A 26,090-nucleotide genomic window follows, 5' to 3' on the forward strand; every position below is an offset into this window, starting at 1 on the left:
CTCTTGTTCATTTGGAGTATCTCCTCAACTAACCTGTCCCTCTCAGCCCGTTCCACCTTTTCTCTGTGGGCCTGTATCGAGATAAATTCCTCTCTGACTACTGCCTTCAAAGCTTCCCAGACCGTTGCTGCAGAGATCTCCCCCGTATCATTTGTTCCAGGTAGTTCTGGATGGACTTGTTAACCCGCCCACAGATCACTTCGTCCACTAGCAACCCCACATCCACTCTCCACAGCGGGCGCTGCCCTCTCTCCACACTAACCCGTAGATCCACCCAGTGCGGGGCATGATCCGACACTGGTAGTTTAAACTAGTATGGCAGGGGGGTGGGCACGGGAGCAATAGGTCAGAAGGTGAGAGCATTGAGGGAGAACTAGGGAATAGGGACAGTGGGGCTCTGAGGCAGAGCAGACAGGGAGAAGTTGCTGAACACAGCGGGTCTGGTGGCCTGAAGTGCATATGTTTTAATGCAAGAAGTATTACGGGTAAGGCAGATGAACTTAGAGCTTGGATTAGTACTTGGAACTATGATGTTGTTGCCATTACAGAGACCTGGTTGAGGGAAGGGCAGGATTGGCAGCTAAACGTTCCAGGATTTAGATGTTTCAGGCGGGATAGAGGGGGATGTAAAAGGGGTGGCAGAGTTGCGCTACTGGTTAGGGAGAATATCACAGCTGTACTGCGGGAGGACACCTCAGAGGGCAGTGAGGCTATATGGGTAGAGATCAGGAATAAGAAGGGTGCAGTCACAATGTTGGGGGTTTACTACAGGCCTCCCAACAGCCAGCGGGAGATAGAGGAGCAGATAGGTAACAAGATTTTGGAAAAGAGTAAAAACAACAGGGTTGTAGTGATGGGAGACTTCAACTTCCCCAATATTGACTGGGACTCACTTAGTGCCAGGGGCTTAGACGGGGCGGAGTTTGTAAGGAGCATCCAGGAGGGCTTCTTAAAACAATATGGAGACAGTCCAACTAGGGAAGGGGCGGTACTGGACCTGGTATTGGGGAATGAGCCCGGCCAGGTGGTAGATGTTTCAGTAGGGGAGCATTTCGGGAACAGTGACCACAATTCAGTAAGTTTTAAAGTGCTGGTGGACAAGGATAAGAGTGGTCCTAGGATGAATGTGCTAAATTGGGGGCAGGCTAATTATAACAATATTAGGCGGGAACTGAAGAACATAGTTGGGGGCGGATGTTTGAGGGCAAATCAACATCTGACATGTGGGAGGCTTTCAAGTGTCAGTTGAAAGGAATTCAGGACCGGCATGTTCCTGTGAGGAAGAAGGATAAATACGGCAATTTTCGGGAACCTTGGATAACAAGAGATATTGTAGGCCTCGTCAAAAAGAAAAAGGAGGCATTTGTCAGGGCTAAAAGGCTGGGAACAGACGAAGCCTGTGTGGAATATAAGGAAAGTAGGAAGGAACTTAAGCAAGGAGTCAGGAGGGCTAGAAGGGGGTCACGAAAAGTCATTGGCAAATAGGGTTATGGAAAATCCCAAGGCTTTTTACACGTACATAAAAAGCAAGAGGGTAGCCAGGGAAAGGGTTGGCCCACTGAAGGATAGGCAAGGGAATCTATGTGTGGAGCCAGAGGAAATGGGCGAGGTACTAAATGAATACTTTGCATCAGTATTCACCAAAGAGAAGAAATTGGTAGATGTTGAGTCTGGAGAAGAGTGTGTAGATAGCCTTGGTCACACTGAGATCCAAAAAGACGAGGTGTTGGGTGTCTTAAAAAATATTAAGGTAGACAAGTCCCCAGGGCCTAATGGGATCTACCCCAGAATACTGAAGGAGGCTGGAGAGGAAATTGCTGGGGCCTTGACAGAAATCTTTGGATCCTCACTGTCTTCAGGTGATGTCCCGGAGGACTGGAGAATAGCCAATGTTGTTCCTCTGTTTAAGAAGGGTAGCAAGGATAATCCAGGGAACTCCAGGCCGGTGAGCCTTACTTCAGTGGTAGGGAAATTACTGGAGAGAATTCTTTGAGACAGGATCTACTCCCATTTGGAAGCAAATGGACGTATTAGTGAGAGGCAGCATGGTTTTGTGAAGGGGAGGTCGTGTCTCACTAACTTGATAGAGTTTTTCGAGGAGGTCACTAAGATGATTGATGCAGGTAGGGCAGTGGATGTTGTCTATATGGACTTTAGTAAGGCCTTTGACAAGGTCCCTCATGGTAGACTAGTACAAAAGGTGAAGTCACACGGGATCAGGGGTGAGCTGGCAAGGTGGATACAGAACTGGCTAGGTCATAGAAGGCAGAGAGTAGCAATGGAAGGATGGTTTTCTAATTGGAGGGCTGTGACCAGTGGTGTTCAACAGGGATCAGTGCTGCGACCTTTGCTGTTTGTAGTATATATAAATGATTTGGAGGAAAATGTAACTGGTCTGATTAGTAAGTTTGCAGACGACACAAAGGTTGGTGGAATTGCGGATAGCGATGAGGACTGTCAGAGGATACAGCAGGATTTAGATTGTTTGGAGACTTGGGCGGAGAGATGGCAAATGGAGTTTAATCCGGACAAATGTGAGGTAATGCATTTTGGAAGGTCTAATGCAGGTAGGGAATATACAGTGAATGGTAGAACCCTCAAGAGTATTGAAAGTCAAAGAGATCTAGTAGTACAGGTCCACAGGTCACTGAAAGGGGCAACACAGGTGGAGAAGGTAGTCAAGAAGGCATACGGCATGCTTGCCTTCATTGGCTGAGGCATTGAGTATAAGAATTGGCAAGTCATGTTGCAGCTGTATAGAACCTTAGTTAGGCCACATTTGGAGTATAGTGTTCAATTCTGGTCGCCACACTACCAGAAGGATGTGGAGGCTTTAGAGAGGGTGCAGAAGAGATTTACCAGAATGTTGCCTGGTACGGAGGGCATTAGCTATGAGGAGTGGTTGAATAAACTCGGTTTGTTCTCACTGGAACGAAGGAGGTTGAGGGGCGACCTGATAGAGGTCTACAAAATTATGAGGGGCATAGACAGAGTGGATAGTCAGAGGCTTTTCCCCGGGGTAGAGGGGTCAATTACTAGGGGGCATAGGTTTAAGGTGAGAGGGGCAAGGTTTAGAGTAGATGTACGAGGCAAGTTTTTTACGCAGAGGGTAGTGGGTGCCTGGAACTCGCTACCGGAGGAGGTGGTGGAAGCAGGGACGATAGTGACATTTAGGGGGCATCTTGACAAATACATGAATCGGATGGGAATACAGGGATACGGACCCAGGAAGTGTAGAAGATTGCAGTTTAGTCGGGCAGCATGGTCGGCACGGGCTTGGAGGGCCAAAGGGCCTGTTCCTGTGCTGTACATTTCTTTGTTCTTTGACACTGCAATTGCTGAGTACTCAGTATCCACCACCTTCGGTATTAGCGACCTGCTCAAAACAAAAAAGTCGTTGGGAGAGTATACTTTGTGGACACATGAAAAAAAGGAAAATTCCTTCGTCCTCGGCCGTGCAAACCTCCAGGTCTACTCCCCCCATCTGTTCCATAAAACCCTTCAATTCCTTTGCAGCAGCGGGCCTCCTCCCTGTCCTGGATTTTGACTGTTCCAATTCCGGATCAATGACTGTATTGAAGTCACTTCCCATGATCAGGTTATGTGACTCTAAGTCTGGGATCTTACCTAACACCCACCTCAGAAATTCCACGTCGTCCTAATTCGGAGCATAAATGTTCACAAGTACCACTCGCACCTCCTCCAGCTTCCCACTCACCATTATGTACCTACCCCCCTTGTCTGACATGATTCTCCCTGCCTTGAATGCCACTCATTTGCTGATCAAGATTGCTACCCCCTTGGTCTTTTGAGTTCAGTCCTGAGTGGAATATTTGGCTAACCCACTCCTTCCTCAATCTCATCTGATCTGTAACCTTAAGGTGTGTATCTTGTAGCATTGCCACGTCTGCCTTCAGTTCCCTCAAATGCGCGAACACGCAAGCTCTCGTGACCGGCCCATTCAGTCCTCTCAAGTTCCATGTGATCAGCCTGGATGGGGGACTTCCAACCCCCATCCCCACACCCCCCCCCACCGCTGAGTAGCCATCACCTTTTTTAGGCCAGCCCCGAGTTCGCGCCCTCCGCTTCCTCGAGTCCCCACTCGGGCTGTCGCCGTTCCCGACCTCCCATTTGTCCCCTAGTAACAGTTCCTCCCCTGTCAGCAAAGCAGCTCTCCCCCTCCCTCTCTCCCGAGCAACAACACTAGAAACCCAATCCCCCAAGTCAAGCTCCAGCTTAACACCTGCTCCCCTCCCCACTGCGCTTCCGAGAGTCAGCTGACCCATGCTGACTTGGTAGCTCCCGCCCCTGGCACCAAGCAGTCTGTCTTCCCATTGTTATCTCCTCTCACTCCTCCACATGAATAAACATTTTAAAAGCATCACATTCCCCAGTAAACAAACATCAGAAAAAACAGTGAAGAAACAGTCACTTTAGAAAAGTAGTCACCCAAAAGCAGAACCAAATTCAAAGCCCATCCCCCCTCTAACAAGGTCCCTGCAAGACAAAGCAACCTTTAACCATCCACACATAGAGCTACTTAAATTTATACAGTCCAGCACCAAAAATCGCCGCCACAGTACTTCTCCAAGGCTTAAGTGTCTTTTAATTCGCCTCCAGCTTCATTTAGAACATAAGAACTTAAGAACTAGGAGCAGGAGTAGGCCATCAGGCCCCTCGAGCCTGCTCCGCCATTCAATGAGATCATAGTTGATCTTTGGTGGACTCTGCCACACTTTCTGGCCCGAACACCATAACCCTTAATCCATTTATTCTTCAAAAGACTATCTATCTTTATCTTAAAAACATTTAATGAAGGAGCCTCAACTGCTTCACTGGGCAAGGAATTCCATATATTCACAACCATTTGGGTGAAGAAGTTTCTCCTAAACTCAGTCCTAAATCTACTTCCCCTTATTTTGAGGCTATGCCCCCTAGTTCTGCTTTCAGCCGCCAGTGGAAACAACCTGCCCGCATCTGTCCTATCTATTCCTTTCATAATTTTATATGTTTCCATAAAATCCCCCCTCATCCTTCTAAATTCCAACGAGTACAGTCCCAGTCTACTCAACCTCTCCTCATAATCCAACCCCTTCAGCTCTGGGATTAACCTAGTGAATCTCCTCTGCACGCCCTCCAGCGCCAGTACGTCCTTTCTCAGGTAAGGAGACCAAAACTAAACACAATACTCCAGGTATGGCCTCACTAACACCTTATACAATTGCAGCATAACCTCCCTAGTCTTAAACTCCATCCCTCTAGCAATGAAGGACAAAATTCCATTTGCCTTCTTAATCACCTGTTGCACCTGTAAACCAACTTTTTGCGACTCATGCACTAGCACACCGTCTCTCTGCACAGCAGCATGTTTTAATATTTTATCATTTAAATAATAATCCCTTTTGCTGTTATTCCTACCAAAATGGATAACCTCACATTTGTCAACATTGTATTCCATCTACCAGACCCGAGCCCATTCACTTAACCTATCCAAATCCCTCTGCAGACTTCCAGTATCCTCTGCACTTTTTGCTTTACCACTCATCTTAGTGTCGTCTGCAAACTTGGATGCATTGCCCTTGGTCCCCAACTCCAAATCATCTATGTAAATTGTGAACAATTGTGGGCCCAACACTGATCCCTGAGGGACACCATTAGCTACTGATTGCCAACCAGAGAAACACCCATTAATCCCCACTCTTTGCTTCTATTAATTAATCAATCCTCTATTCATGCTACTACTTTACCCTTAATGCCATGCATCTTTATCTTATGCAGCAACCTTTTGTGTGGCATCTTGTCAAAGGCTTTCTGGAAATCCAAATAGACCATAAGGAAGGGCAAGTGACAGAAGTGTTAGTGAGGGATCACTTTGGGACAAGTGACCATAACTCCATTAGTTTTAAGATAGCTATGGAGAATGATAGGTCTGGCCCAAGAGTTAAAATTCTTAATTGGGGCAAGGCAAATTTTGATGGTATCAGACAGGAACTTTCAGAGGTAGATTGGGGGAGACTGTTGGCAGGCAAAGGGACGGCTGGTAAATGGGAGGCTTTTAAAAATGTGTTAACCAGGGTGCAGGGTAAGCACATTCCCTTTAGAGTGAAGGGCAAGGCTGGTAGAAGTAGGGAACCCTGGATGACTCGAGATATTGAGACTCTGGTCAAAAAGAAGAAGGAGGCATATGACGTACATAAACAACTGGGATCAAGTGGATCCCTTGACGAGCTTAGAGATTGTCGAAATAGAGTTAAGAGGGAAATCAGGAGGGCAAAAAGGGGACATGAAATTGCTTTGGCAAATAATGCAAAGGAGAATCCAAAGAGATTCTACAGATACATAAAGGGGAAAAGAGTAACTAGGGACAGAGTAGGGCCTCTTAAGGATCAACAAGGACATCTATGTGCCGAGCCACAAGAGTTGGGTGAGATCCTGAATGAATATTTCTCATCGGTATTCACGGTGGAGAAAGGCATGGATGTTAGGAAACTAAGGGAAATAAATAGTGATGTCTTGAGAAGTGTGCATATTACAGAGGAGGAGGTGCTAGAAGTCTTAAAGCGCATCAAGGTAGATAAATCCCCGGGACCTGATGAAATGTATCCCAGGATGTTGTGGGAGGCTAGGGAGGAAATTGCGGGTTCCCTAACAGAGATATTTGAATCATCAGCAGCCACAGGTGAGGTGCCTGAAGATTGGAGAGTGGAGAATGTTGTACCCTTGTTTAAAAAGGGCAGCAGGGAAAAGCCTGGGAACTACAGACCGGTGAGCCTAACGTCTGTAGTAGGTAAGTTGCTAGAAGGTATTCTGAGAGACAGGATCTACAAGCATTTAGAGAGACAAGGACTGATTCGGGGCAGTCAGCATGGCTTTGTGCGTGGAAAATCATGTCTCACAAATTTGATTGAGTTTTTTGAGGGGGTGACCAAGAAGGTAGATGAGGGCAGTGCAGTAGACGTTGTCTACATGGACTTTAGCAAAGCTTTTGACAAGGTACCGCATGGTAGGTTGTTGCAGAAGGTTAAAGCTCACGGGATCCAGGGTGAGGTTGCCAATTGGATTCAAAATTGGCTGGACGACAGAAGACAGAGGGTGGTTGTAGAGGGTTGTTTTTCAAACTGGAGGCCTGTGACCAGTGGTGTGCCTCAGGGATCGGTGCTGGGTCCACTGTTATTTGTGATTTATATTAATGATTTGGATGAGAATTTAGGAGGCATGGTTAGTAAGTTTGCAGATGACACCAAGATTGGTGGCACAGTGGATAGTGAAGAAGGTTATCTAGGATTGCAACGGGATCTTGATCAATTAGGCCAGTGGGCCGACGAATGGCAGATGGAGTTTAATTTAGATAAATGTGAGGTGATGCATTTTGGCAGATCGAATCAGGCCAGGACCTACTCAGTTAATGGCATGGCGTTAGGGAGAGTTATAGAACAAAAAGATCTAGGAGTACAGGTTCATAGCTCCTTGAAGGTGGAGTCGCAGGTGGACAGGGTGGTGAAAAAGGCATTCGGCATGCTTGGTTTCATTGGTCAGAACATTGAATACAGGAGTTGGGACGTCTTGTTGAAGTTGTACAAGACATTGGTACGGCCACACTTGGAATACTGTGTGCAGTTCTGGTCACCCTATTATAGAAAGGATATTATTAAACTAGAAAGAGTGCAGAAAAGATTTACTAGGATGTTGCCGGGACTTGATGGTTTGAGTTATAAGGAGAGGCTGGATAGACTGGGACTTTTTTCCCTGCAGCATAGGAGGCTTAGGGGTGATCTTATAGAGGTCTATAAAATAATGAGGGGCATAGATAAGGTAGATAGTCAACATCTTTTCCCAAAGGTATGGGAGTCTAAAACTAGAGGGCATAGGTTTAAGGTGAGAGGGGAGAGTTTCAGAAGGGCCCAGAGGGGCAATTTCTTCACTCAGAGGGTAGTGAGTGTCTGGAATGGGCTGCCAGAGGTAGTAGTAGAGGCGAGTACAATTGTGTCTTTTAAAAAGCATTTAGATAGTTACATGGGTAAGATGGGTATAGAGGGTTATGGGCCAAGTGCGGTAACTGGGACTAGCTTAATGGTAAAAACTGGGCGGCATGGACTGGTTGGGCCGAAGGGCCTGTTTCCATGCTGTAAACTTCTATGATTCTATGATATCCATTGGCTCCCTGTTATCTACCGCACTGGTAATGTCTTCAAAACATTCCACTAAATTAGTTAGGCACGACCTGCCCTTTATTTATTTTTTAAATAAATGTTTTATTAAAGTTTTTCCAAAGAGCGTTTTTACATAACAAAAATAAAAATACAGATAGTAATAAAAAATAACAATAAACATATCCCAAAGCTTACAGTGAAACTACTTACACAACATAATTTTTATTTTTAAAAAGAACAAGCTGGATTTTGTCACCATGCCCAACTCACATTATATCAACAGTACCCCACCTGAACTCCCTCCCCACCCCCCGCCCAACCCCCTCCCCCCAGGATTCTGCTGCTGACACTTACTGCTCCCCTAGAAAGTCAAGGAAAGGTTGCCACCGCCGGGAGAACCCCATCAAGGACCCTCTGAAGGCGAACTTTATTCGCTCCAGGCTGAGGAACCCCGCCATATCGCTAACCCAAGTTCTCCACACTCGGGGGTTTTGAGTCCCTCCACATTCGCAAGATCCGTCTCCGGACTACCAGGGAGGCAAAGGCCAGTACCGCGGCCTCTTTCGCTTCCTGCACTCCCGGATCCTCCGACACTCCAAATATCGCTACTGTTGGACTTCACCCGAGTGTCCAAAAACCTAGACATCACCCTCGCAAACCCCTGCCAGAATTCTTTAAGCGCCGGGCATGCCCAAAACATATGGGCATGGTTCGCCGGACTCCCTGCACATCTCGGGCACCTGTCCTCCACCCCAAAAAACTTACTCATTCTTGCCGCTGTTATATGTGCCCGATGCACCACCTTAAACTGAATTAAACTGAGCCTGGCACATGATGAGGAGGAGTTCACCATGCCCAGGGCATCGGCCCACAGGCCCATCCAGCTCCTCCTCCCACTTGCCCTTCAACTCCTCCACTGGGGCTTCCTCCACCTCCTGATATATGTCCGACCCCCCCCCCCCCCCCCTCCACCCCCCCCCCCCCCCCCCCCCCCCGCCCCGGGCTACCCTTTTGACTCGCGGGGTTATATTCGCCCACACAAATCCCATCACAATCCTATTCACCCGCTTAAAGAAGGACTTGGGGATGAAAATGGGGAGGCACTGAAAACGACCTGCCCTTTATGAATCCATGCTGCGACTTCCGGGTGCGGCGATGACCAGCTAAGTCGCACGTTTCGGCAGCTCCCGGTGGAACGGACTTTTGGGCTCTTAATAAGAGCCCCAACAGCAATTTTAACGGCTAAAAGCACTGTGCGGTAAACCAGAAGGGAATCCCCCCTGGATACGGATGGAAAAAGGAGAGGAAAGTGGCCGGATTGCGGTGGATCCTTTAGAGCAGCGGCAAGGAAGGCAAGCAAAAACCAAGGTGGCGTCGGAAGGTGGCAGTTTAATATGGGGCCCTGAACAACACGAGTTTTTGAAACGCTGCGTGGAAGAGCTTAAAAAGGAGATGAAGAAGGAGCTGTTGGCCCCGATATTACAGGCGATCGAAGGGCTAAAGGATGAGCAAAAGACCCAGGAGCGGGAGCTTCGGGTCGTGAAGGCAAAGGCTGCCGAGAACGAGGACGATATACAGGGCCTGGTGGTGAAGACGGAGATGCACGAGGCACACCATAAACGATGTGTGGAAAGATTGGAGGTGCTGGAGAATAACGCGAGGAGGAATAATTTAAGGAGTCTTGGTCTTCCTGAAGGTGCAGAAGGAGCAGACGTCGGGGCATATGTGAGCACGATGCTGCACTCGTTAATGGGAGCGGAGGCCCCGGCGGGTCTGCTGGAGGTGGAGGGAGCATACCGAGTGATGGCGCGAGGACCGAGAGCAGGAGAAATTCCTAGAGCCATAGTGGTGAGATTCCTCCGTTTTAAGGACAAAGAGATGGTCCTTAGATGGGCAAAGAAAACTCGGAGCAGTAGGTGGGAGAACGCGGTGATCCGCGTATATCAAGACTGGAGTGCGGAGGTGGCGAGAAGGAGGGCGAGCTTTAATCGGGACAAGGCGGTGCTTCACAAAAAGAAGATAAGATTTGGAATGTTACAACCGGCAAGACTGTGGGTCACATATCAAGGGAGGCACCACTACTTTGAGACGGCGGATGAGGCGTGGACTTTTATTGTGGAAGAAAAACTGGAATAAGCGGGTTACTAAAAAAGAACGTTTGAAACAAAGTGGTGGGGCGAGTATGGGGGGCGAAGAGGGGGGAAAAAGGGGGGGAAAGATGAGTTTTATGTTATTAATCCTGCGATGCGGTAACTTTTCTCTCTTCCACAGGTGGTGGTGGAGGGAGGAAGGGAGGTGGAGATGGGGCGTTGGCCATGGGGGGCGGGGCCAAAAGGCTTTGTTCCCGCGCTATGATAATCATGGCGGGAATAGGGAAGCAGGAAGGAGGGGGCGTCGCACGGTGCGAGCCGAGGTCACGGGAGGAAGCCGAGGTCGGCCAGAGTTTGCTGACTTCTGGGAGCAACATGGGGGGTGTAACTACGCTAGTGGGGGATCTAGCGGGGGGGTTGGGAGGGGGGAGTTACTGGGTTGCTGCTGCTGGGGAGAGGGGGGAGCCGGAATGGGGTGGGGTGGGCGGGGGGGGCGCCGCCTGGGTGGGACACAGCTGCGTGGGAACCGGGTGAGGAGCTGGAAAAAGGGGATGGCTAATCGACAAGGGGGGGGGGCGTCAAAAGCCCCCCAACCCGGTTGATCACGTGGAATGTGAGAGGGCTGAACGGGCCGATAAAGAGGGCATGAGTACTCGCACACCTTAAGAAACTTAAGGCAGACGTGGTTATGTTACAAGAGACGCACTTGAAACTTATAGACCAGGTTAGACTACGCAAAGGATGGGTGGGGCAGGTGTTTCATTCGGGGCTAGATGCGAAAAACAGGGGGGTGGCTATACTAGTGGGGAAGCGGGTTATGTCTGAGGCAAAGACCATAGTGGTGGATAGCGGGGGCAGATACGTGATGGTGAGTGGCAAATTACAGGGGGAGGCGGTGGTCTTGGTAAACGTATATGCCCCGAACTGGGATGATGCCAATTTTATGAGGCGCATGCTAGGACGCATCTCGGACCTAGAGGTGGGAAAGTCGGTAATGGGGGGAGATTTTAATACGGTGCTGGAGCCAGGGCTGGACAGGTCGAGATCCAGGACTGGAAGGAGGCCGGCTGCAGCCAAGGTGCTTAAAGATTTTATGGAGCAGATGGGAGGAGTAGACCCGTGGAGATTTAGCAGACCTAGGAGTAAGGAGTTTTCGTTTTTCTCCTATGTCCACAAAGTTTATTCGCGAATAGACTTTTTTGTCTTGGGAAGGGCGTTGATCCCGAAGGTGAGGGGGACGGAGTATACGGCTATAGCCATTTCGGATCACGCTCCACATTGGGTAGACTTGGAGATAGGGGAGGAAACAGAAGGGCGTCCACCCTGGAGAATGGACATGGGACTAATGGCAGATGAAGGGGTGTGTCTATGGGTGAGGGGGTGCATTGAAAAATACTTGGAACTCAATGATAACGGGGAGGTCCAGGTGGGAGTGGTCTGGGAGGCGCTGAAGGCAGTGGTTAGAGGGGAGCTGATATCAATAAGGGCACATAAAGGAAAGCAGGAGAGTAGGGAACGGGAGCGGTTGCTGCAAGAACTTCTGAGGGTGGATGTGGTAGTATGTATTAGGGGTCATGTGGGACTGGAAGCCCTAATGTCATTGGCTGACAGATCCCGGGTCCTGGTTGGCCGTTGACCTCTAGCTCCGCCCTGAAGGCGGAGTATAAGAAGCCGGAGTCCTCCCCCGCAGGCCATTCTACTATCGAGCTGCGGGGGAACAGTCACGCTTAATAAAGCCTCATCGACTTCACTCTAGTCGTCTCTCGGAGTCTTTGTGCGCTACAATTTATTAAGCGTGACTAAAGGGCTATGGAGCTCAGGATCATCCCGGAATGCCTGAGGATCAGCCCCCACGCAGTGAACGCGGCAGCAGCCTTCAAGCACTGGCAGACTTGTTTCGAGGCCTACCTCAGAACGGCCACCGGCCGGGTCACAGAAGACCAAAAACTACAGGTCCTGCACTCGAGGTTAAGCACGGAGATTTTCTCCCTCATCGAAGACGCGGAGGATTTCCAGACGGCGTTCGCAGCACTGAAAAGTCTCTATGTCCGCCCAGTTAATCAAATCTACGCTCGCTACCAGCTCGCGACGAAACGGCAAAGTCCCGGAGAATCGATGGACGAATTCTACGCCACGCTGCTGATTTTGGGACGAGCCTGCAGCTGCCCTTCGGTGAACGCAAATGAACACACGGACATGTTAATGCGCGATGCTTTTGTGGCAGGTATGAATTCCTCCCAAATCCGCCAAAGACTTCTAGAAAAAGAGTCGCTAGGACTCTCAGAGGCAGCCTCCCTAGGCGTGGCTGCGCGTAATACCCGCACCTACAGCCCCGACCGCAGCCCATTGGGATCCGTACGTACCCGTCGCGACAAACCCACCCCCCTCCCCCCGGACACCCCACAGGCTTGCGCGGTCCAAACGCCAAGTCGCACCGGGGGCGCCCGCTGCTATTTCTGCGGCCAGGCGAAACACCCCCGGCAGCGCTGCCCGGCCCGCGCAGCAATCTGCAAGAGCTGCGGGAAAAAGGGCCATTTCGCGGTTGTGTGCCGGTCCCGCGAGGTCGCCGCTGTCCCGGGAGAACAGGGAGCCCTGCACGCCGCTTACGCTCCCCAACCCCCCCAGCGCCCCATGTACGACCCGCAGGCGCAGCCACTTTGGGTTCCGACCACCGCGGTCCCGGGAGAACAGGGAGCCCTGCACGCCGCTTACGCTCCCCAACCCCCCCCCCCCCCCCCGTCCCCACATATGACCCGCCGGCGCTACCAATTTGGGTCCCGACCACCGCTGTCCCCAGAGATGAGGGAGCCCCGCGCGGTCCTGACGCTCCCAACCCCCCCAGCGCCCCATGTGCGACCCGCAGACGCCGCCATTTTGGGTCCCGGCCACCACGAGGGGAGGAAGGGCGCCGCCATCTTGGACCACCCCACACCTGTACGACGCGTGGGGGCGGCCATTTTGTCCACCCCCGCCGCCATCTTGTGACCCCCCCAGCCATGTGCGATGTATGGGGGCAGCCATTTTGTTCATCCCCGACGCCACCTTGGACGGCAACAACGGACCCCAGTGTCGACGGCTCCACGGGGTTCGAGGAAGACGCTCCACTACTACAACCACGTCTCGCTTCAATTACGCTTGATCAAGCTCGGCCCCGGACACTCCAGACGACGACGACAACGGTGCTAATAAACGGGCACGAGACACCATGCCTAGTCGACTCCGGGAGCACGGAGAGCTTTATCCACCCCGACACGGTAACACGCTGTTCCTTGACCACCTATCCCAGCGCACAAAAGATTTCCCTAGCTGCAGGATCCCACTCCGTACAAATCAAAGGTTTCTGCATAGTTACCCTAACGGTGCAGGGGAGGGAGTTCAAAAACTACAAACTACACGTCCTTCCCCAACTCTGCGCTCCCACATTACTGGGATTAGATTTCCAGTGCAATCTACAGAGCCTTACGTTCAAATTCGGCGGCCCAATACCCCCACTCACTATCTGCGGCCTCGCAACCCTCAAGGTGCAACCCCCGTCCTTGTTTGCGAACCTCACCCCGGATTGCAAACCCGTCGCCACTAGGAGCAGACGGTACAGGTCCGAAGCCCAGCGGCTACTAAAGGAAGGCATAATCCAGGCCAGCAATAGTCCCTGGAGAGCACAGGTGGTAATAGTGAAGACAGGGGAGAAACAAAGGATGGTCATAGACTATAGCCAGACCATCAACAGGTACACACAACTAGACGCGTACCCTCTCCCCCGCATATCCGACATGGTCAATCGGATTGCCCAATATAAAGTCTTCTCCACCGTGGACCTCAAGTCCGCCTACCATCAGCTCCCCATCCGCCCAAGTGACCGCAAGTACACAGCCTTCGAGGCAGACGGGCGATTATACCATTTCCTAAGGGTCCCATTTGGCGTCACAAACGGGGTCTCGGTCTTCCAACGGGAGATGGACCGAATGGTTGATCAACATGGGTTGCGGGCCACGTTCCCGTATCTCGACAATGTAACCATCTGCGGCCACGACCAGCAGGACCACGACGCCAACCTCCAAAAATTCCTCAAGACCGCCAAAGCCTTGAACCTCACGTACAACGAGGACAAGTGCGTTTTTAGCACCAACCGGCTAGCCATTCTGGGCTACGTAGTGCGCAATGGGATAATAGGCCCCGACCCCGAACGTATGCGCGCCCTCATGGAATTTCCCCTCCCGCACTGCTCAAAAGCCCTGAAACGCTGCCTGGGGTTTTTTTCATACTACGCCCAGTGGGTCCCCCAGTACGCAGACAAGGCCCGCCCCCTAATACAGACCACGACCTTCCCTCTGTCGACAGAGGCTTGCCAGGCCTTCAGCCGCATCAAAGCGGATATCGCAAAGGCCACGATGCGCGCCATCGACGAGTCCCTCCCCTTCCAGGTCGAGAGCGACGCCTCCGACGTAGCTCTAGCGGCCACCCTTAACCAAGCGGGCAGACCCGTGGCCTTTTTCTCCCGAACCCTCCACGCTTCAGAAATCCGCCACTCCTCAGTGGAAAAGGAAGCCCAAGCCATAGTGGAAGCTGTGCGACATTGGAGGCATTACCTGGCCGGCAGGAGATTCACTCTCCTCACCGACCAACGGTCGGTAGCCTTCATGTTCGATAATGCACTGCGGGGCAAAATCAAAAACGACAAGATCTTAAGGTGGAGGATCGAGCTCTCCACCTTCAACTACGAGATCTTGTATCGTCCCGGAAAGCTGAACGAGCCGTCCGATGCCCTATCCCGCGGCACATGTGCCAACGCACAAATTAACCGCCTCCAAACCCTCCACGAGGACCTCTGCCACCCGGGGGTCACTCGGTTTTTCCACTTTATCAAGTCCCGCAACCTCCCATACTCTTTAGAGGAGGTCCGTACAGTCACAAGGGACTGCCACATCTGCGCGGAATGCAAACCGCATTTTTTCAGGCCGGATGGTGCGCACCTGATTCAGGCTTCCCGCCCCTTTGAACCCCTTAGTCTGGATTTCAAAGGGCCCCTCCCCTCCACCGACCGCAACACATACTTCCTTAATGTGGTGGACGAGTACTCTCGCTTCCCATTCGCCATCCCCTGCTCTGACATGACCGCGGCCACAGTCATTAAAGCCCTGAACACCATCTTCACACTGTTCGGTTGCCCCGCATACGTCCACAGCGACAGGGGGTCCTCTTTCTTGAGTGACGAGCTGCGCCAGTTCCTGCTCAGCAAGGGCATAGCCTCAAGCAGGACGACCAGCTACAACCCCCGGGGGAACGGGCAAGTAGAGAGGGAGAACGGCACGGTCTGGAAGACCGTCCTACTGGCCCTACGGTCCAGGGACCTCCCAGTTTCATGGTGGCAGGAGGTCCTCCCGGACGCTCTCCTCTCCATCCGGTCGCTATTATGTACGAGCACTAATCAAACGCCTCATGAGCGTCTCCTTGTCTTCCCTAGGAGGTCCTCCTCTGGAACGTCGCTGCCGACCTGGCTGGCGGCCCCAGGACCCATCTTGCTCCGAAAGCATGTGCGGGCACACAAGGCGGACCCGTTGGTCGAAAGGGTTCACCTCCTCCACGCGAACCCGCAGTACGCTTACGTGGAGTACCCCGACGGCCGACAGGACACGGTCTCCCTGCGGGATCTGGCGCCCGCCGGCAACACACACACCCCCCCGACACCATTCACCCAACCCCCCCCCCCTTCCTGCCACCGCCGCACCCCGCGACCGCCCCCTTCCCAGGAGGATCGGTTCCCCTCCCCTCAGGCGTGACCAAGAATAAAGCCCAAGCTGAAACCGTAAGGCTCCCGGAGACCACAACACCGGTACAAGCACCACCACCACCACCGGGGCCGAGGCGATCGACACGGACGACCAGACCGCCCGACCGACTCGTGGTGTCGATCTAAATCAATATATGGACTTTTCACAAGAACATTTTGCTTTTCTCCCGATACCTTCTGTAAATAGTTGAAACAGGACAAAAGTGGACATACTGTATTGCCATATGAATGTTTTCCTCCCAGGACCAGCCCTGTAAACCCTTACAACCATGCGAAGCATCACCCCGCCGGGTTCATTTTTGACAAGGGGTGAATGTGGTAGTATGTATTAGGGGTCATGTGGGACTGGAAGCCCTAATGTCATTGGCTGACAGATCCCGGGTCCTGGTTGGCCGTTGACCTCTAGCTCCGCCCTGAAGGCGGAGTATAAGAAGCCGGAGTCCTCCCCCGCAGACTATTCTACTATCGAGCTGCGGGGGAACAGACACGCTTAATAAAGCCTCATCGACTTCACTCTATTCGTCTCACGGAGTCTTTGTGCGCTACAGTGGACAGGCAAAATGCGGAGGCACCGGAGGAGGGACTGTACAGGGAAAGGCAAAGGTTACACGTAGAATTTGACTTGCTGACAACGGGTACTGCAGAAGCACAGTGGAGGAAGGCACAGGGTGTACAGTATGAGTATGGGGAGAAGGCGAGCAGGTTGCTGGCCCATCAATTGAGGAAAAGGGGAGCAGCGAGGGAAATAGGGGGAGTGAGGGATGAGGAAGGAGAGATAGAGCGGGGAGCGGAGAGAGTGAATGGAGTGTTCAAGGCATTCTATAAAAGATTATACGAAGCTCGGCCCCCGGATGGGAAGGAGAGAATGATGTGCTTCCTGGATCGGCTGGAATTTCCTAAGGGGAGGAGCAGGAGAGGGTGGGACTGGGAGCACAGATCGAGATAGAGGAAGTAGTGAAAGGAATTAGGAGTATGCAGGCGGGGAAGGCTCCGGGACCAGATGGATTTCCAGTCGAATTTTATAGGAAATATGTGGACTTGCTTGCCCCGATACTGATGAGAACCTTTAATGAGGCGAAGGAAAGGGGACAGCTGCCCCCGACTATGTTGGAGGCAACGATATCGCTTCTCCTAAAGAAGGAAAAAGACCCGCTGCAATGCGGGTCCTATAGACCTATTTCCCTACTAAATGTAGACGCTAAGATTCTGGTCAAGGTAATGGCAATGAGGATAGAGGACTGTGTCCCGGGGGTAGTCCATGAGGACCAAACTGGGTTTGTGAAGGGGAGACAGCTGAATACGAATATACGGAGACTGCTAGGGGTAATGATGATGCCCCCACCAGAGGGGGAAGCGGAGATAGTGGTGGCGATGGATGCCGAGAAAGCATTTGATAGAGTGGAGTGGGATTATTTGTGGGAGGTGTTGAGGAGATTTGGCTTTGGAGATGAGTATATTAGATGGGTACAGCTGCTGTATAGGGCTCCGATGGCGAGCGTGGTCACGAATGGACGGGGGTCTGCGTATTTTTGACTCCATAGAGGGACGAGGCAGGGATGTCCTCTGTCCCCATTATTGTTTGCACTGGCGATTGAGCCCCTGGCAATAGCATTGACGGGTTCCAGGAAGTGGAGGGGAGTACTCAGGGGAGGAGAGGAACACCGGGTATCTCTTTACGCGGACGATTTATTGGTGTATGTGGCGGACCCGGCGGAGGGGATGCCAGAGATAATGCGGATACTTGGGGAGTTTGGAGAATTTTCAGGATATAAGCTGAACATGGGGAAAAGTGAGCTGTTTGTGGTGCATCCAGGGGAGCAGTGCAGAGAAATAGAGGACTTACCGCTGAGGAAGGTAACAAGGGACTTTCGCTACTTGGGGATCCAGATAGCCAAGAATTGGGGTACATTGCATAGGTTAAACTTAACGCGGTTGGTGGAACAGATGGAGGAGGACTTCAAGAGATGGGACATGGTATCCCTGACACTGGCAGGGAGGGTACAAACGGTTAAAATGGTGGTCCTCCCGAGATTCCTCTTTGTGTTTCAGTGCCTCCCGGTGGTGATCACGAAGGCTTTTTTCAAAAGGATTGAGAAGAGTATCATGAGTTTTGTGTGGGCCGGGAAGACCCCGAGAGTGAGGAAGGGATTTTTGCAGCGTAGTAGGGATAGGGGGGTGCTGGCGCTACCGAGCCTGAGTGAGTACTACTGGGCCGCCAACATCTCAATGGTATGTAAGTGGATGGGAGAAGAAGAGGGAGCGGCGTGGAAGAGATTGGAGAAGGCGTCCTGTAGGGGGACTTGCCTACAAGCCACGGTGACGGCGCCGTTGCCGTTCTCACCGAAGAAATACACCACAAGCCCGGTGGTGGTGGCTACTCTGAAAATTTGGGGGCAATGGAGACGGCATAGGGGAAAGACGGGAGCCTCGGTGTGGTCCCCGATAAGAAATAATCATAGGTTTGCTCCGGGGAGAATGGATGGGGGATTTGGAACATGGCAAAGAGCAGGAGTAACACAATTGAGAGATCTGTTTGTAGATGGGACGTTTGCAAGTCTGGGAGCGCTGGCCGAAAAATATGGGTTGCCCCAAGGGAATGCATTCCGGTATATGCAACTGAGGGCTTTTGCGAGGCTACAGGTGAGGGAATTCCCGCAGTTCCCGACGCAGGAGGTGCAGGACAGAGTGACCTCAAAGACATGGGTGGGGGACGGTAAGGTATCAGACATATATAGGGAAATGAGGGACGAGGGGGAGATTATGGTAGATGAGCTGAAAGGGAAATGGGAAGAAGAGCTGGGGGAGGAGATTGAGGAGGGGCTGTGGGCTGATGCCCTAAGTAGGGTAAACTCATCGTCCTCGTGTGCCAGGCTAAGCCTGATACAATTTAAGGTGTTACACAGGGCGCATATGACTGGAGCACGGCTCAGTAAATTTTTTGGAGTAGAGGATAGGTGTGCGAGATGCTCGAGAAGCCCAGCGAATCACACCCACATGTTCTGGTCATGTCCGGCACTACAGGGGTTTGGGTGGGGGTGACAAAGGTGCTTTCGAAGGTGGTGGGGGTCCAGGTCGAACCAAGCTGGGGGTTGGCTATATTCGGGGTTGCAGAAGAGCCGGGAGTGCAGGAGGCAAAAGAGGCTGATGTTTTGGCCTTTGCGTCCCTAGTAGCCCGGCGTAGGATACTGTTGATGTGGATGCCAAGGGTGTGGAGACCTGGATAAATGACATGGCAGGGTTTATAAAGCCAGAACGGATTAAGTTTGTCCTAAGGGGATCGGCTCAAGGGTTCACCAGGCGGTGGCAACCGTTCGTCGAATACCTCACAGAAAGATAGAGGGAATGGAAAAGAAGAAGACAGCAGCAGCAACCCGGGGGGGGGGGGGAGAGAAGAGGAACCAGAGGGATTCTCAGGGATGTTAATATATAAGTATATAAGTATAATATGTATAGGTTGTTGTTATAGATAATTGTATATTGGACGGTTAAAACATATTTTTGGAGAATATTTATCTGGGACAAGGCAGTTGCCATTTAGTTTTGTTTTTGTTTTTGTTTATATATTATTTATTTCTTGTTTATAAAACTGGCCATTGTTATTTATATTGTGATATTACTGTGTAAAGGATACACAATGTACTGTGATGGTTGGCCAAAAATTTTCAATAAAATATTTCTTTTAAAAAAATGAATCCATGCTGCGTCTGTGCAATGGGACAATTTCCATCCAGATGCCTCGCTATCTCTTCCTTGATGATAGATTCCAGCATCTTACTACCTACTACCGAAGTTAAGCTCACTGGCCTATAATTACCCGCTTTCTGCCTACCTCCTTTTTTAAACGGTGGTGTCACATTTGCTAATTTCCAATCCGCCGGGACCACCCCAGAGTCTAGTGAAATTTGGTAAATTATCACTAGTGCATTTGCAGTTTCCCTAGCCATCTCTTTTAGCACTCTGGTTTGTATTCCATCAGGGCCAGGAGACTTGTCTACCTTTGCCCCATTAGCTTGCCCATCACTACCTCCTTAGTAATAACAATCATCTCAAGGTCCTCACCTGTCCTAGCCCCATTTCTATCAGTCACTGGCATGTTATTTGTGTCTTCCACTGTGAAGACCGACCCTAAAAACCTGTTCAGTGCCTCAGCCATTTCCTCATCTCCCATTATTAAGTCTCCCTTCTCATCCTCTAAAGGACCAGTAGCCACTCTTTTTTGTTTTATATATTTTTTATTATCGGTTTTTATATTCTGAGCAAGTTTACTCTCATAATCTATCTTACTCTTCTTTCTAGCTTTTTTAGTAGCTTTCTGTTGCCCCCTAAAGATTTCCCAGTCCACTAGTCTCCCACTAATCTTTGCTACTTTGTATCATTTTTCCTTCAATTTGATACTCTCCCTTATTTCCTTAGATATCTACGGTCGATTTTCCCTCTTTCTACCGTCCTTCCTTTTTGTTGGTACAAACCTTTGCTGAGCACTATGAAAAATTGCTTGGAAGGTTCTCCACTGTTCCTCAACTGTTTCACCATAAAGTCTTTGCTCCCAGTCTACCTTCTCTCATCCCATTGTTATCTCCTTTGTTTAAGCACAAAACACTAGTGCTTGATTTTACCTTCTCGCCCTCCATCTGTATTTTAAATTCCACCATATTGTGATCGTCCCTTCCGAGAGAATCCCCAACTATGAGATCATTAATCAATCCTGTCTCATTACACAGGACCAGATCTAGGACCGCTTGTTCCCTCGTAGGTTCCATCACATACTGTTCTAGGAAACTATCGTGGCTGCATTCTATAAACTCCTCCTCAAGGCTGCCTTGACCGACCTGGTTAAACCAATCGACATGTAGATTAAAATCCCCCATGATAACTGCTGGACCATTTCTACATGCATTAGTTATTTCTTTGTTTCTTGCCTGCCCCACCATAATGTTACTATTTGGTGGCCTATAGACTACTCCTATCAGTGACTTTTTCGCCTTACTATTCCTGATTGCCACCCAAATGGATTCAACCTTATCCTCCATAGGAACAATGTCATCCCTTACTATTGCCCGGATGTCATCCTTAAATAACAGAGCTACACCACCTCCCTTACCATCCACTCTGTCCTTCCGAATAGTTTGATACCCTCGGATATTTAACTCCCAGTCGTGACTATCCTTTAACCATGTTTCAGTAATGGCCACTAAATCATAGTCATTCACGATGATTTGCACCATCAACTCATTTACCTTATTCCGAATACAACGAGCATTCAGGTAAAGTACACTTCTGCTGGCTTTTATACCGCTGTTTTGAATCGTAACTCCTCGATCAGTAACCTCTCCTATGTTATATTTCCTCTTAACTTTTCTCCTAATTTTCCTTGTCGTTGAACCCATATCTTCATGTAACAACCTGCCGCGTTACTTACCATTTATGTTTTTACTTCCCGTTTTATTCCTTTTAGTATTACTGGGCCTATTCACTGAGCTCCCCACAGTCACTGTACCTTGTACTGTCGCCCTTTTTGATTTTTGACTATGGCTTCTCTGCCTTACACTTTCCCCCTTCCTGCCTTTTGTTTCTGTCCGTTTTACTACCTTCCGACTTCCTGCATCGGTTCCCATCCCCCTGCCATATTAGTTTAAACCTTCCCCAACAGCTCTAGCAAACCCCGCCCCCCCAAGGACATTGGTTCCAGTCCTGCCCAGGTGCAGACCATCCGGTTTGTACCGGTCCCACCTCCCCCAGAACCGGTTCCAATGCCCCAGGAATTTGAATCCCTCCCTCTTGCACCATCTCTCGAGCCACGCATTCATCCCATCTATCCTGACATTCCTACTCTGACTAGCTCGTGGCACTGGTAGCAATCCTGAGATTACTACTTTTGAGGTCCTACTTTTTAGTTTAACTCCTAACTCCCTGAATTCAGCTTGTAGGACCCTGTCCCGTTTATTACCTATATCGTTGGTGCCTATGTGCACCACGACAGCTGGCTGTTCACCCTTCCCTCCCCAGAATGTCCTGCATCCGCTCCGAGATATCCTTGACCCTTGCACAAGGGAGGCAACATACCATCCTGGAGTCTCGATTGCGTCCGCAGAACCGTCTGTCAATTCCCCTTATGATTGAGTCCCCTATCACTATAGCCCTGCCATTCTTCTTGCTGCCCTGCTGCACAGCAGAGCCAGCCGCGGTGCCATGAACCTGGCTTCTGCTGCCTTCTCCTGGTGAGCCATCTCCCTCAACAATATCCAAAGTGGTGTATCTGTTTTGCAGGGAGATGACCGCAGGGGACACTTGCCCTGCTTTCCTACTCTTGCTCTGTCTTTTGGTCACCCATTTTCTATCTCCCTCAGTAACTTTCACCTGCGGTGTGACCAACTCGCTAAACGTGCTATCCACAACGTCCTCAGCATCGCGGATGCTCCAAAGTGAGTCCATCTGCAGCTCCAGAGCCGTCAAGTGGTCTAACAGAAGCTGCAACTGGAAACACTTCTTGCACGTGAAGGAGCCAGGGACAGTGGACGTGTCCCTGAGCTCCCACATCGCACACGAGGAGCATGACACGGGTCTGGGATCTCCTGCCATGTCTTAAACCTTAGGTTAACTTACACAACTACAATTCCAAAAAACGAAAGAAAAAATAAATAAATAAAATTAGACAATGAAACGAAAAACTACTTACCAGTCACTTACCAGGGTTACAAACCACCTCCTCCCCACCCAGCTTCGAATTCCCACCTACCTTCAAATTCCTAAACTCACTCTTTGCTGTCTCACTCTGGCTGTGTCTTCTCTGGCTCACTGGGTGAACTCACTGGGAGTGAGTTACAAGTTACTCTTTTAAATTGGCCTGAGTTGACTCCTCCCCCCCCACCTACTTTTAAATCAAAGTAGATTAAGGTGACTGACACTTAACTGCCAACCAGTTATGTGAGTGGGTGGGGCAGCCCTTGTTAACCTTCACTGCACAATTCTAGATTAATTTAAACTCCTGAAATTTAAAAAGAAACAGTCTTACCGATTGGATTCAATTCCCACCTAGCTTCAAATTCCCAAACTCCCAAATTTCTTTAATAAAGGTCCATACTTCGTCTGCCGTTTCAAAGTAGAAGTCCCGTTCCTCATGTGTGACGCACAGACGGGCTGGGTACAGCATCCCGAACTTCACGACCTTCTTAATGAGGGTCGTTTTTGCCCGATTGAACCCAGCTCGCCTCTTGGCCAAATCCGCTCCTAGGTCCTGATAGATGCGCAATTCACAGTTCTCCCACTTGCTGCTTCATTCTTTCTGGGCCCACCGCAAAACGTGTTCCTTGTGCATGAAACAGTGAAAATGTACCATCATGGCCCTCAGCGGCTCGTTCGCTCGGGGCTTCTTCGCGAGGGCTCTGTGCGCTCTGTCCAAAGCCAGGGGCCGAGGGAACGCCCCAGCCCCCATCAACTTCTCCAACATGTCCGTCACATAGGCCCTCGCATCCGATCCCTCACTGCCTTCAGGGAGGCCAGCAATTCTGAGGTTCTGCCTCCTGGACCTATTCTCCAGGTCTACCAGCTGCTCCTGCATTCTTTTCTGGTGGTCGTTCATCGTCCTCACCTTTCCAGCATGGTTATATACTCCTCGTGCTCGGACAACTTTTGTTCCACCTCCTGGATCGCTCTCCCATGGGTTTCCAGATTCTGAACCACTTGATCAATCGAAGCCTTAATCGGGTCCAGCGTGTCCTTCTTCAGCTTGGCGAAGCAATCCTCGAAAAACTTCACCAGCTGCTCCGTCGATCACTGTGCCATCTCCCTTGCTCTCCGCCATGCTGTCCCGTGTTACCAGCTCTACTTGCGTCTCCCTTATAGGAATTTGTCGTCTCACTTATAGGAATTTGTCATCTCATACGACCACTTCTGGTCCAATTCTCCATACACCAGAGAGGGATTTCTCCTCACTATCTCACTCTTCACCGATGTATCCCAAAAAATCCGAGAAAAACCAGGGGAAAAAGGTCCAAAAGTCCATTACAGGCGGGAGCGATCAAATGTGCGACCTGCTCCTCCATGGCCGCCACCGGAAGTCGATGATTCTTTTTTATGGGTATCATAGAATTTACAGTGCAGAAGGAGGCCATTCCGTCCATCGAGTCTGCACCAGCCCTTGGAAAGAGCACCCCACACTTCCAACCTATCCCCGTTACCCAGTGACCCTATCTAACCTTTTTTGGACACTAAAGGCACTTTACCATAGCCAATCCACCTTTGGATTGCACATCTTTGGACTGTGGGAGGAAACCGGAGTACCTGAAGGAAACCCACACAGACGGGGGAGAATGTGCAAACTCCACACACTGATCCAAGCCGGGATTCGGACCTGGGACCCTGGAGCTGTGACGCAACTGTGCTAACCACTGTGCTGCTGTGCTGCCCGTGTTTTGTATTTAAAATGTTGGGAGCTGCTTGAGGTTGGGTGGGATGAGGGGACTGCCATTGTATTGTTGTTATTGTTAATTATTTGTTGTTGTAAATATGATAAAAATGTGAAAAAGGAGAATGGTTCCAGGGATGAACCAATCCAGGATGGACTTAGCAAAGAACCTTGTGAAGAAATTTGCAAGGAACAAGATTTATTTGTGCAACAAGTGGTTCAGATTTGGGATACACTGCCTGTTCATGTTATGAATGCAACTGGTTCTTAGGGGTCGGTTTGCAGGATTGAAGGAGCTGGAAGCGAAGTATGGGCTGGATCAGGGAGAAATGTTTAGATACATGCAGGTTCAAGATTTTGCTAGAAAGGATACAGAACTTCCCGGAGAAGCCGGCCTCCACATTGCTGGAGGAGCTGCTGACTACAGGGGGTCTGGAGAAGGGGGTAGAGTCAGCCGTCTATGCAGCTATTTTGGAGGAGGATAAGGCATCGCTGGAAGGGATCAAAGCAAAGTGGGAGGAAGAGTTGGGAGGATATGGAGGAGGGGTGGGTTCTGGTGTGAGGTGCTCCGGAGAGTGAATGCCTCCACCTCGTGCATGAGGTTGGGGCTGATACAGCTGAAGGTGGTATACAGAGCACACCTCACGAGGGCGAGGATGAGCCGATTCTTTGAAGGAGTAGAAGATGTGTGTGAACGTTGCGGGGGGGGGGGGGGGGGGGGGGCTAACCACCTTTATATTGTAGTTGTAGGGGATTCTATTATCAGGGGGATAGATAGTATCCTTTGTGAGCAGGATAGAGTCCCGCATGGTATGTTGCCTGCCCGGTGCTAGGGTGCGGGACATCTCTGACCGGCTTGAAAGGATACTGGAGAGGGAGGGGGAGGATCCAGTAGTTGTGGTCCATGTCGGTACCAACATAGGCAAGTCTAGAAAAGAGGACCTGTTTAGAGATTATAAAGAGTTAGGATTCAAATTAAAAAACAGGTCCTCAAGGGTCATAATCTCCGGATTACTGCCCGAGCCACGTGCAAATTGGCATAGGGAGGCAAGAATAAGGGAAGTTAACACGTGGCTGAAAGAGTGGTGTGGGAAAGAGGGGTTCCTTTTCATGGGACACTGGCATCAGTTTTGGGACAGGGGGGACCTATACCGTTGGGATGGTCTCCACCTGGACCGAGCTGGGACCAGTGTTCTGGCGAAAAGAGTAAATAGGGTGGTCAATAGGACTTTAAACTAGAGATTGGGGGGGGAAGGGAAAGTCAGGGAACCAAGAGGTGAAGTAATCAGTGGGAAGGGTAGCTGCTTAGGAATACAAAAAAGGATGAAAAGACAGAACTCAGGAGAGGTTCCGATAGTCCACATCCCACAAAATATGACACAGTATATGGAAAGGCTCAGTAAACCAAGGTCCAGCACACTAAGAAAACAAAAAGGGACGGTCAATAGAGAATTAAAGGTGCTATATTTAAATGGGTGCAGTGTACGGAACAAGGTAGATGAGCTTGCGGCCCAGATTGTGACTGGCAGGTATGATGTGGTAGGCATCACAGAGACGTGGTTGCAGGGGGTTAAGGACTGGCATTTAAACATCCAGGGATTCACAACCTATCGAAAAGACAGACAGGTGGGCAGAGGCGGCGGGGTTGCCTTGTTAAT

The sequence above is a fragment of the Scyliorhinus torazame genome, chromosome 12 (assembly GCF_047496885.1).
Source record: "Scyliorhinus torazame isolate Kashiwa2021f chromosome 12, sScyTor2.1, whole genome shotgun sequence".
NCBI lineage: Eukaryota > Metazoa > Chordata > Chondrichthyes > Carcharhiniformes > Scyliorhinidae > Scyliorhinus > Scyliorhinus torazame.